The sequence below is a fragment of the Eschscholzia californica genome, unplaced genomic scaffold, assembly GCF_041429995.1.
Source record: "Eschscholzia californica isolate CP2 unplaced genomic scaffold, dmEscCali1.0.p SCAF_1, whole genome shotgun sequence".
Lineage (NCBI taxonomy): Eukaryota > Viridiplantae > Streptophyta > Magnoliopsida > Ranunculales > Papaveraceae > Eschscholzia > Eschscholzia californica.
The window spans coordinates 31543984-31556438 of record NW_028238198.1 but is presented as its reverse complement, the minus strand read 5'-3'; the positions used below and the strand labels follow the sequence as shown (position 1 = coordinate 31556438).

The 12455-nt window shown below is 37.2% G+C and overlaps 1 long non-coding RNA gene and 1 other non-coding gene across 2 annotated transcripts; one reads left to right on the top strand and one right to left on the bottom strand.

Annotated features, from left to right (window-relative positions):
• Positions 1-3634: 3634 nt before the first annotated feature.
• On the bottom strand, positions 3635-5310 carry LOC147566079 (uncharacterized). Its single transcript, XR_015230362.1, has 2 exons — positions 5058-5310; positions 3635-3854 (listed from the first exon to the last, which is right to left on the bottom strand). It is a non-coding gene; the product is annotated as an uncharacterized LOC147566079 (long non-coding RNA).
• Positions 5311-9008: 3698 nt separating this feature from the next.
• LOC147566078 (small nucleolar RNA Z161/Z228) lies at positions 9009-9103 on the top strand. The gene has a single exon (XR_015231663.1). It is a non-coding gene; the product is annotated as a small nucleolar RNA Z161/Z228 (small nucleolar RNA).
• Positions 9104-12455: the final 3352 nt, after the last annotated feature.

Genomic DNA, 12455 nt, shown 5'->3' with positions numbered 1-12455 from the left:
GTGCTTCATCTAATATATCCCGTCTCAAGACCGGATCTGCCGGTACATATAGTCTCCCTCGAAATCTCAATACGTCGTCCTGCCCGGTACTGAACTCAGTCTCAGTCTCTTGCATTAACGAAACCTGTTTCTGGCACCACTCATCATCAATTTGGGCATCCACAATACGATTCAACAAAGATGGTCTAACAACCATACTACCCAGAAATAACGAGTCAATTCCTGACCCAACCACGTCAATGTCGTATGTTGCTACATCCTCCAACATCTTCCACTGGTTCATCATCAATGTTGCCACGATACCCCTCGGTTGTCGGCTTAGTGCATCGGCTACCACATTTGCCTTACCCGGGTGGTATTGCAACGTGAAGTTATAATCCTTCATCAACTCCAACCACCTGCGCTGACGCATGTTCAACTCCTTTTGTGAGAAGAGATACTTGAGGCTCTTATGATCGGTAAAGAGATCGAACTTCTCACCATACAGATAGTGCCTCCAAATCTTCAAAGCAAACACTATAGCTGCCAACTCTAAGTCATGAGTTGGATAGTTTTGCTCATGTGGCCTCAACTGCCTAGAAGCATAAGCAACCACTTTATCTTTTTGCATCAGTACACAACCTAAACCCTGAATAGAAGCATCAGTATAAATCACAAATCTGGTGCCACTCTCTGGAATGATCAACACCGGTGTCGTAGTCAACTTCGTTTTAAGTTCTTTGAAAGCCTCATCACACTTCGTATCCCATGAGAATGTCACTCCCTTCTTTGTAAGATTCGTCAAAGGTCCTGCAATACTTGAGAACCCCTTGATGAACCGTCGATAATACCCAGCCAATCCCAGAAAACTGCGAATCTCAGTAACCGAGGTAGGCTGCTTCCAATTAAGCACAGCTTCAACCTTAGAAGGGTCAACCAATACTCCGTCCTTCGAAATAACATGGCCTAGGAATTTTACTTCCTCTTGCCAAAAATCACATTTCTCGAACTTTGCATATAACTGATGTTCCATCAGTCTCTCTAACACTAATCTCAAGTGATCTTCATGATCCTCCTTAGTCTTGGAGTAGATAAGAATGTCATCAATAAAGACAATGACAAATTTATCCAAGAAGTCCCTGAATACCCGATTCATGAGGTCCATAAACACTGCAGGAGCGTTAGTCAAACCGAAAGACATAACAAGAAACTCATACGAACCATAACGTGTCACAAATGCCGTCTTAGGAATGTCCTCCTCTCGGACTCGTAACTGATGGTACCCTGACCTCAAGTCAATCTTAGAGAACCACTTAGTCCCTCTCAGTTGATCAAACAGATCATCAATCCTTGGTAAAGGATATTTATTCTTCACAGTAACCTTGTTGAGCTCTCTATAATCGATACACAACCTCATTGACCCATCTTTCTTTTTAACAAAAAGAACAGGTGCACCCCAAGGAGAACTACTCTGACGTATGAACCCCTGATCTAGTAATTTCTGAATCTGGTCCTTAAGCTCTCGCAGTTCTATCGGAGCCATTCGATAAGGAGTTCGGGCTATAGGTTTAGTACCCGGTTCCAACTGAATGCAGAAGTCAACCTCTCTGCGTGGTGGCAACCCTGGTACATCTCTGAACACATCGTGGTACTCACTAACCACATCAATACTATCAAGCCCCTCACTCATTACCGGATGCTCTTCTAGCTCTACGTGACTCAGGTGGACCTCTCTCATCTGACAAGTCAACGCTGACACTGTAAACACTTCTTCCCCTGGAAGAGAAAATGTGACTGTCTTGGCATAACAGTCCAGAAGTGCATGGTATGAGGCAAGCCAATCCATGCCTAAAATCACATCATACCGCACCAACTCAAGCACAAAAAGGTCTGCAGCGAAGTCTCGCTCACCCAATCTAATGATACACCCCTTACAGATGTGGTCTATCACAATCAAACCACCCCAAGCAGAAGACACCGAAAAAGATCTCCCACATCTATCTAACCCTATGGGTAACTTACGAACAAAAGAAACAGAGATAAATGTGCCCATGGCACCAGGATCAAATAAAATTTTACCCATTCTAGTATGAATAAGGAATGTACCTTCCACCACATCAGTAGGTGCGCGGTCATCTCTAGGAAGGATGGCATTCAACTGTGGTTGTTGCCCACGTCCCTGTGGTCTGCCCTGCGGGTTACGCTCATGATGACGCCCCTGATTTCCTGTCTGAGCTCTAGTCCTCCTCGGACAATCAAAAGACCTGTGTCCTACTTCCTGACAATTAAAACAAACTCCTCTAAATGGTCTCTGTTCCACACCATCAACATTAGCCACTGGCGGTTGCCTACCTGTAGTCACCACTGTCATATCCCTGTTGCCTCCCTCGATCCGAGGCCTCTTACCATCCCGTTGACCATTATAGTTGTTGCGCTGATTCCAACCAACCTTCCCATAACTGCTACTATTCCCCTTTTGTTCACTCTTGCTTTGCACTTTGATTCCTCTCTGCTTCTTTGCCTCCTGTATCCGAGCATCGTGAACCTTAGCACAAGAAACCACCTTCTGATAGGTGTCGAAACTAGGTTGCCCTGCAATGTACCTAGCAATGTTGTCACGCAACCCATTGACAAACCTCTCAATCTTTTCCTCCTCTGTGGGAATTAGTTGAGTAGCGAAGAGGGAGAGTCTGTGAAACTCATTCTCATACTCCAAAACTGATTGATTCTCCCCTTGCTTCAACTCCTGAAATTCCCTCTTAAGTGTTTGTTGTGCCGAGAAAGGAATAAAGTTTTCCATGAAGACCTTCTTAAATTCTTCCCAGGTGAACCTCAACGGATCCACTAGCCTAGACTGAGTGTCCCACCAAGTAGCTGCATTCTTCTTCAACTGGAACACTGCCATCCGCTGCTTATATTCCTCAGAGCAATCAAACGCCACGAACATCCTCTCTATCTCCTTACACCATTCATATGCCTCTACCGGTCCTCCAGTCCCATCAAATGTTGGCGGTTTCATTTTCATAAACTCATGGTAGTACTTCAACCAGGTCATCTCAGTCGGTGGCCTCAGATTCACAACAGGACCTCCCGTCTCTAGTGTCGGATTCTGCGTCCGAGCTTGTTCCCTTGTTTGAGCCTCTGCTGCGATGTTAATCAAATTTTGCAATGCGGCTGCATCAATTGTCACTGTCTCTCCTCCGTTCAGATTAGGATTTGTAGTCTCATGACCCCCTGACTGTCCATGTGTACCCTCTGGTGCTGTAGAACCCCTTTCCTCAGGTAGGACACCTCGACCTCGACCTCTACCACCCCCTCGAGTGCGAGCACTGCGACGACCTCTGCCACGACCAGTAGCCCCTTCGCTAACCATAACTCTATTCAAATCCAAAAGAGAAACCAAGTCAGAACTTAGACAGTCAAGAGCTCCGTACAAAAATTTACTACGTACTATGCGCTTAGAGGGGTTGAACCCTACACACTGATCCTAGGATTTATGAACCTAGAGCTCTGATACCACTTTGTAACGCCCCAAATCTAGATTTCCACGTCGGCCGCCATGAAAACCTAAACTCAAAGCATTTCTTCGCAGAACAGTAAACATAGTCGATATATCCATCAAAAGAGACAAATAATATCAAATGTGAAGCTCATAAGAATCAATAAATCATCTAAAAGAAATCCATTAAACTGTCTTAACTCAAACAATGGTTCTGAATCATCGACACGTAGGTCGGACAATAACGAATGAAACAAATAACTATCTAGAAAGTGAAACTCCAAATAACTACCTAATCTCGAAAGCGAAAACTAAGAAAGAAGCTCTGAGCTGACGAACTGGGATCAAGCTGGTGGCGCTCCCCGATCTCTATCACCTGAAAAATAGTAGGCTGGGTCAGAACCCAGCTAGTAGATTTCTAATTACCTAAGGTCTAAATAGACCAATTCAACACAAAACCAAGTATCGAACAACAGAACAATAATAACAGTCCATTATGTTACACCTTTCGTGCTAACACAATTGAAGTCAACCTGTTACACGGTTGAAGAGATTCATACAATACAACTTCCCTTTTGGAGGGGCATAACCAATTTTGAGGTCCACGAGATGGCGTCACTTACCATTCATGTTTGCATCGTCTTAAACCTCTCAATAGACAAAGGATACCACCCAAAAAGGGGATCCGTGCAACACGAGCACAGTGCAACACGAGCACTTCACATATGAGCAGGAGGCGAGCCAACCTCTAGTTGGTAATTACTTCTCAAACTAGAAGTATGTGGTCCACAAGAATGATCTTGTGTTTGCATCGACTTAGACCTCTTCATCAACTATGGATACCTACCCAAAAAGGGGATCCGTGCAACACGAGCACATATGAGCAGGAAGCGAGCCAACCACCGATTACTTATGGATTACAATCGTCAATCCATATTTGAACTCAAACCCCTGGTCCACTGGGTTGTCCAATATCACATTGACAAACCCGTGTTTGCAATCGATCCACATGTCGAGCCAACCAGTCTTAGTTCATTCCATTAACGGAACTCAAGATCATGGTCCACCAAGTTATCTAATATCACATAAATAACTAGTGTTTGCAATCGACTCACATGTCGAGCCAACCAGTCTTGGTTCCGACTAGCCTATGCTTTCTAGGTTAACAACCTAAAGCAATATATCACACACAACTATTGGTAGCACTCATGCTCCAATACCACACAAATAATCTCATACAATCAATTATCAATAACAATAACATAATCACGAATAATTCTTAATATCTAGGCTGTTGTCCGGGTGTATATATACACCATATTTATATAACCTAAATAACCTAGGTTGCTGTCCGGGTATATGTATACTCCATTAATATAACTATAATGATCTAGGGTTACTATGTTGTTGTTGTAATTAGTTTCTAATCATAATATATATCTATGGTATCACTAATTAGTACTAATTTGATGATAACCTAACACAAATTCATGGTTTAAAGTTGTTATTGTTCTAACCATTCAAATCTAGGTTTAAAATTAAAGAGGGCTATATAAACCCTAGGGAAAAAGAAACCTACTTGATTTTTGTAGCACCAAGAAGAAGAAACCAAATCCTTTAGTAACCCTTTGAAGCTCCCTCACTTTCCCACACTTCTTCTCTCTAGAAATCACTTTCTCTCTCTAGGTTGTATTACTTCTTTCAATTCCCAGCTATTGAGAAGAAAAGAAAAAAAAAGGGGAAAGAAATTAAAGGGTCGGGAAGGGTTAAGGGCTTTCAAGCTTTATAGGGGTGTTGCTATTGGCACCCTCGTTTTTGCTAATAGCACCCCTATAAAGTGAGGGTGTTACACAACCTACTTATTTACTATTAATAAAAAAAATTCCAAAGCAGTAGGATTATATGATTATAATAGACAATCATACGTCAACAGTTGGTAGCCCAAGTGGTTTCAAGGTGTTGACATAAATTCCAGAAATTCCTGGAGGTCCCAAGTTGAAATCCCAGAGAAGGTGGAATCTTTGGTTATTTGAATTGGGGTTATTAGGGTGTAAATAATGTCTTGTTAGGCTTTAGGCCATGTCTTGTTGAGCTATAGGCCCGGTTTTGCTAGTGTTTGAGTGGGCGGTTATCGAGCTTATCACATCTATGATGTATCAAGTGCCAAAATGTAACGACATACGTAGATCGTAGTCGACTTCCAAAAAAAAAAAAAAAAAAGACAATCATACATCATTTAGCTTTGATAAGTCATAAAGATAAAATATGTTCATAATTGTCATTGAATGACTTTATAAGCACTCATATACTCTAAAAGTCTCACAAACTACCATACATATCACTATTTATACCCTTGGTAACCCAGATTTATAAATCATTTATTTCTACCTCAGGTGAGCGTGGTCTACACCAAAAGATGATGGCGAGCCACTAATAATTTTGAACTGAGTTATCTAACGGTACAGATTCTATGTGTCAAATGTCGTAGCAAATGTAACTCAGGTGATTTTCACCTACCTTAAGTGAGTGAGCAAAGTCAAGATGCTTGAGACAAAGAGGTTGGCAACATATATAATGCTGACAACATAGCCAGCCTTGCTGCTTTTAGTTGGTTGTGAGGTGATGCCAAATGAAACGTTTAATTGTGAGCTTAACAAACTTTAAGGACTACTAAAAGGGAAGTATTAGTGGTCCTGCTGCATTTTCTTTGATTGAGTATAATTTACATTAATGCAAAGATATTTATTTTTCTATACCTATCTTAATTTAATCAATATTCCTCTTTGTGAATGAATGTTTTTATCATGTTCCGATCTCTTTTGTATCCTGTCAAGATCGACGCGATAATTATTCTTTGGAAAGTTTTAACATGCACTCAAATTTTGTATATATCCTCAGGGGGGGGGGAGTGGAGCGGGACTTTCACAGACTTTCATAGACAAAATGTCCCGTAGACATTTCAAGACATTTCGGATGAGTTATTATAGACAACATGTGTTCATAGACATTTTTAAGACATTGAGAGTTTGTAGACAAAGTGTCTTTATAGACATTTCAAGACATTTGATCCATACAAAATGTCCTGGGGACATTTTAAGATCTTGAGTCCATTGACAAAATGTGTAATGCATATTATATTTGTGCTAATCAAAAATATATTTTTCGACTTTTGTAGACATCTGTGAATATTTGTGGACATTGATGGACATTTGGTAGACATTTATTATTTTAATATTATTATTATTATTTAATCACATGAAATAATATATTAATACTAACATTTCAAAAATATATTTTTCGACTTTCGTAAACATCTGTGAATATTTGTGGACATTATTGGACATTTGGTAGATATTTATTATTTTAATATTATTATTATTTTTTAATTACATGAAATAATATATTTATACTAACATTTCAAAAATATATTTTTCGACTTTCGTAGACATCTGTAAATATTGTGGACATTGATGGACATTTGGTAGACATTTACTATTTTAATATTATTATTATTGTTTAATCACATGAAATAATATGTTTATACTAACATTTCAAAAATATATTTTTCGACTTTCGTTGACATCTGTGAATATTTGTGGACATTGATGGACATTTGGTAGACATTTATTATTTTAATATTATTATTATTGTTTAATCACATGAAATAATATATTTATACTAACATTTCAAAAATATATTTTTCGACTTTCGTAAACATCTGTGAATATTTGTGGACATTGATGGACATTTGGTAGACATTTATTATTTTAATATTATTATTGTTGTTTGATCACATGATGGACTTCAAATGTCTCTTGTTTTTTGAAAGACATTTTGGCTTCCAAATTTGTCCCAAATCCTTCACAAATTCATCAAACTATGAAGTCCACCAAAGTCTGGGACATATTTTGTCTACAATCGAATGCCTCGGACTTTCATAGACTCTCAAATGTCTGGATTTGAATGCCTCAGACTTTCGTGGACTCTCAAATGTCTGGATTTGAATGCCTCAGACTTTCGTGGACTCTCAAATGTCTGGATTTGAATGCTTCAGACTTTCGCGGACTCTCAAGAGTCCGCGAAAGTCTTGCTCCACTACCCCCCTAAGATTCCCAACTGTTTTGCTTATTTGTTATTGCAATGTGAATTTACAAAAAAAGTTTGTGCCTAGAGATTCTCCTGTTTTGAAAGTTGGGTTCGGGTCATTAGTTTAGTATGGCTATAAGTGGGCAGCGGTACCATTACACCACGGTGAAAAGGCGTTGCACTTCTGGCGGAGCCACGCTCTGAGTGACCCCTAGTGAGGCCAATGGTCAAATATCAGTACTTCTATAATATATACGTGGCATACTTGCGTACTAGTTCGGGTGCTCGGTTCCTAAGCCCAATGCATGCCATGTCATCGGATTGACAACTCCCTTCTCCGTGAATCTTGTTCTTTTTTTATTTGTGAATTGATTCTGTATTGTCCCTCATACATTATACTTTCATTTTTGGTCTCAACTTATGCCCTCTACGTTTGAATCTGATTATTTTTTGCCCCTTTTTTTTTTGCTAAGTTAATTGTTATCTCTTTTGTTAGGTTCAACTCTATGTTCTAGTTCTTTGTCCTGAAATTACCAATGATCACATACATTAATTCTAATGAATGTGAAGTTTTGCTTAAGTGTTTAATGTTTGAACTATTCACAAAAGTTTCACACTTATTTCTTCTAATAAGTGATTTCGATTGAATTGAAAGTTAAGGTACACCGTACACATAAGAATAATGATAGAAAAAATATTAAATTCGACAAAAAGTTGTTTTTGAAATATTACCTGTGAGTGTATATAAACTGAAAGCAAAAAATTTGCTCTATAAGCAATTTTAGGTTAGTCTGAGCAAACTTAAAATCCTGGTTCCGCCCTTGCTTCTGGTGTCTATAGGCATCACCAAATCCGTCCTAGTGAAGGGGGAGTGAAGTGTCCATGACAAGTTCAAAAGGCACTCTATGTGATTGTTAATCCGCTCATTTACACAAAACCTTCCATAAAATCATCTGCAGGTTGGTGCCTTTTCACATCACGAGGGACGCCTCTAGGACTTCACAGTGATCATAGACACGCGAAGTCAATTGCCTTTACAAAAGAACTTGTATCGGGCAGATGGTGGTAAAGATCATAGAGAAAATTAGCCTAGCAACAAACACCCTAGCCATTCGTTCACTTCATCTTTTAATTCTCTTTGTTTTTTCTGAGAAAAATATGGTGTGTGCAACTGCCCAAGTGATGTATTTGGGCTTGTAAAAGTATGCCTTTATCCATTTGTAGGCCTAGTAACAATCTTGAGTGCCCATAAATCACTTGTCAAATGGAAACCCTAAGGTTAAAATGGTCAACCCCGAAACCCTAGAGAGCTAGTTCGATCCTATTAAAACCCCAAGAGATAGCACGAGATCTAACTCATCTCACTGCCATTTTTATTCGGATTTGTAGTTTACATCTATCTCCATCTTGTTTGAAAAGTATATGATTTGTTTTAGTGTAAAAAAGATCAAGTGAAGAAATAGTATTTGAAGTTTCTCACGACGGTCATCTGAGACTATGTGTCGAAGTTGATTCAAAGATCCAATTTTTCTCATGGTTTTGTTTACATTTCTCGGTTTTGATTTTATTCTTCTTTTTGGTTTCCTATTTCTGCAATTTAAATTGAGCGTAGTGATGAAAAAAAATTTTAATCCGATTATATTATATGATTGGACAAAAAATCTCCTACTCATTCTGAACGCTCTCTCTCTCTCTCTCTCTCTCTCTCTCTCTCTCTCTCTGATTTTTGCAAATTTTAATCTACTGAATTAGAGGTCCCCGAATGTGTGGCTGAATAATTTGTGAAAAAATACAAGGAGGTTGTGTCTGAACTTGACTTCTCTAAATCTGAGTCATCTTACTCCAATAATTAAAATAAGAATTTTTGGGTGTATGGCCCAAAAAAATAGGCCCTAATAGGACTTTTAGTCCTCTCTAATCCCATAAAGGGTATAAAAACATAACTATTAAATATTAATACCTAGACTAACCTTTCTTAAATAAAAAAACAGTTATAAGATCAAAATCACCAAATATATTTTCCATTTTTATCTCCCTGTTTCTCTCTCCAATCACGTTTTGATATTAAGAAACCGTGATCTTCATTAGCTTTCTATAACCGAAACCTTCTGGTTTTGTCTCTCTCTATACATCTTAATCGAAACCTTCTATTTTTTTTCCCTCTCTCTCTCTCTCTCTACATCTTAATCGAAAAATCCTCCATTAAATCAGAAACCTTGTTTCATATTCATTTGAGTTGCTGAAATCATCTTCATCATTGTTAATAAGGTAAATCAAAAATCAATTTAAAAGTTTTCTGATCCTGTTTCAGTTTATTATAGTTGATTCTCTCTCACTCTCTACATCTTAATCGACTGAAAATCTTCCATTAAAACAGAAAACTTGTTTCATATTCATTGGAGCTTCTGAAAATCATCTTCTGAATTGTTATTCAGGTAAACAAAATTCTTCTTTACTGATTCTGTTTCAAATCGAGTATGTTATTATTGTCTTTCTCTCTCTCTTAAAGTTTCATTAATGTTTTTGATATTGATGAGATAATCCTTTATTACTGATTCCTACAAATCGAGTATACTTATTGTTGCAATCAATCATCATATCAGATTACTTTAGATTTGCAATTTAAGCCTAATGATTTTCACACTTTTTCTTCAGATCTGGTTTTCAATCTGTACGGATTTATGAAACTTGCGTTTTTCGTACGGTTCCCCATAACAGAATTAACATTACATGTACTTTACCATAAATTATCATACTTTACAATAAACTATGCAAACATCTCCCGTACGAGATTTTTCAAAATGAGAACATGATATATGTATTTTCTAACAAATTATATATACTTTATCAGGAATATCATGAAAATTATATTATTGTCCATAAATTATGCGTAATTTATAGAACATTACGTATGTTTTAATCTCAAAACAGTACTCGTTTCATTATTAGAACAACTTCGCTTTATTTATGCAAATCTAGTGTACTTTGAAATAAATTATATATAATTTACATAAACGTTCATGTCATTTATTGTAAAAAATATGCTTTTCTATAAAATTTATATGTATTAATCTCTCTCCGTTTGTTATCACAGATGGAGTTTCAAGTAGAATCATCAAATCAAAAAAAGCAAATCACACTGAAATCAGAGGGGTTGGATAAGATATTTACAGATGGAGTTTCAGGCAATATAGAATCAACACAGGGCATGATTTTAAATTCTTAAAAAATGATTTGAACCGTGTTACTGATGTGTGTCATGTTGAAGATAGCAAATGAAGCGTGCATGTGGGCACCATTGAAATGCGAATCTATGTTCATAACTGATTTTATTTCTTCGGTTACCGCATCTACTATGTACTTTCGGTTCTATTTTTGACAATCTAATGAATAAAATTTTATTATTTTTGATAAATGTATCATTATGTTTCGTAAAGTTTGCATAATTTATTCTAAATTAGTCAAGTGTTTTCTTTTGTTTTCCCTTTCTTGGTGGTTGAGCTTGCTCCGACCTGTAATAAATATAAATGTTGCATAAAGCATAAACACTTAGATACAATATATATAACATTATACATAAATTATACATACTTTATCATAAATTACAAAAAGTAAGATTTTCAAATAAAACCCTAATCCCAAAAAATTACATTACATGTTTAATAAAGTATGCGTACTTTGTTACTGAAATTTGTCTAAATCTCAAACAAAAGTAAGATTTTCAAATAAAAATTAGGTTTTTACCGATTATAAACCATTACCAAAATCAAGATTTTCGAATCAAACCCTAATATTTTTTGTGAGTAATCATTACCAAAACGATGAAATACATTGTTTTCTGATCTATTCAAATTCGATTATTTAGGGTTTCGGTTTTGAAAAGATTTGAATCTGGATTTTGATTCCGAAACGGTTGAGAAAAGAGAGAAATGATTGATTCATATACACAGATTCAATAAAAGATGGAGACAAAGGATAGTATTTCATCGTTTTGATTCAAATTCGATGTGCGTACGATTGTTTAGGGTTTCGGTTTTGAAAAAATTTGAATCTGGATTTTGATTCCGAAACGGTTGAGAAGAGAGAGAAAGGATTGATTCGTTGCTTGTTTTAAATCCCATAAATCACGCTGGAAAAAGATGGAAAATACGCTTTAACCCCCGACTTCATTAACACCCGCGTGTTTTGAACGAGGGACATGAACGGTATGTATTTTGTAAAGTATGGATAATTTCGTCCATTAAGCAAAAGGACTAAATATCCATGTTTTGGGAAGATTGGATCATAAATCTTTTTAGAAGATTATTTGGACCTTATACCCACGGACCCTTAAAATAAACAGTTTAAAATCTGACTTGGTAACTTGTTCATGTTTATGTTGGTAGTCGCTAAAGGCGCCCTTAAAATGCTATTCGCACCCCCAGGAAAAGGATTGACTCTAGTCAATGCCGTTTGAGTTTTGACATTGCCTCATTAAAAAGAGTCGGTCGGGTCTAGTCAAACTGGTTTGAATTTTGACATTGTGTCATTTCTTTGGTTTATAGGCGGAGAAAATAAGCATACTCTTGGACTCGATCCAGTTCGGAAAGTCTTGATATGTCCTGTCCAGTTCGACGACACTAGTCTGTCCAAAACCAAGGTCTCACGTTAACCACCTGAGAGACCAAGCCAAACACCAGACTGACCAATTCTAGGGGGTAGGATTGACCAATTTGAGTGTATTGGACATTTGGACTGGCCAGTGTTAGAGAGACTACTCGAATTTTTCAGTTTTTAGGGAAATAATTCCTACTTACAAATCTTTTGCAATAAACCTAAACATGGATCACAACCACTATTCAAAAATTTACCTACTTTAAAAACTTTTTGATTGCTGGACCGTAAAATAAAA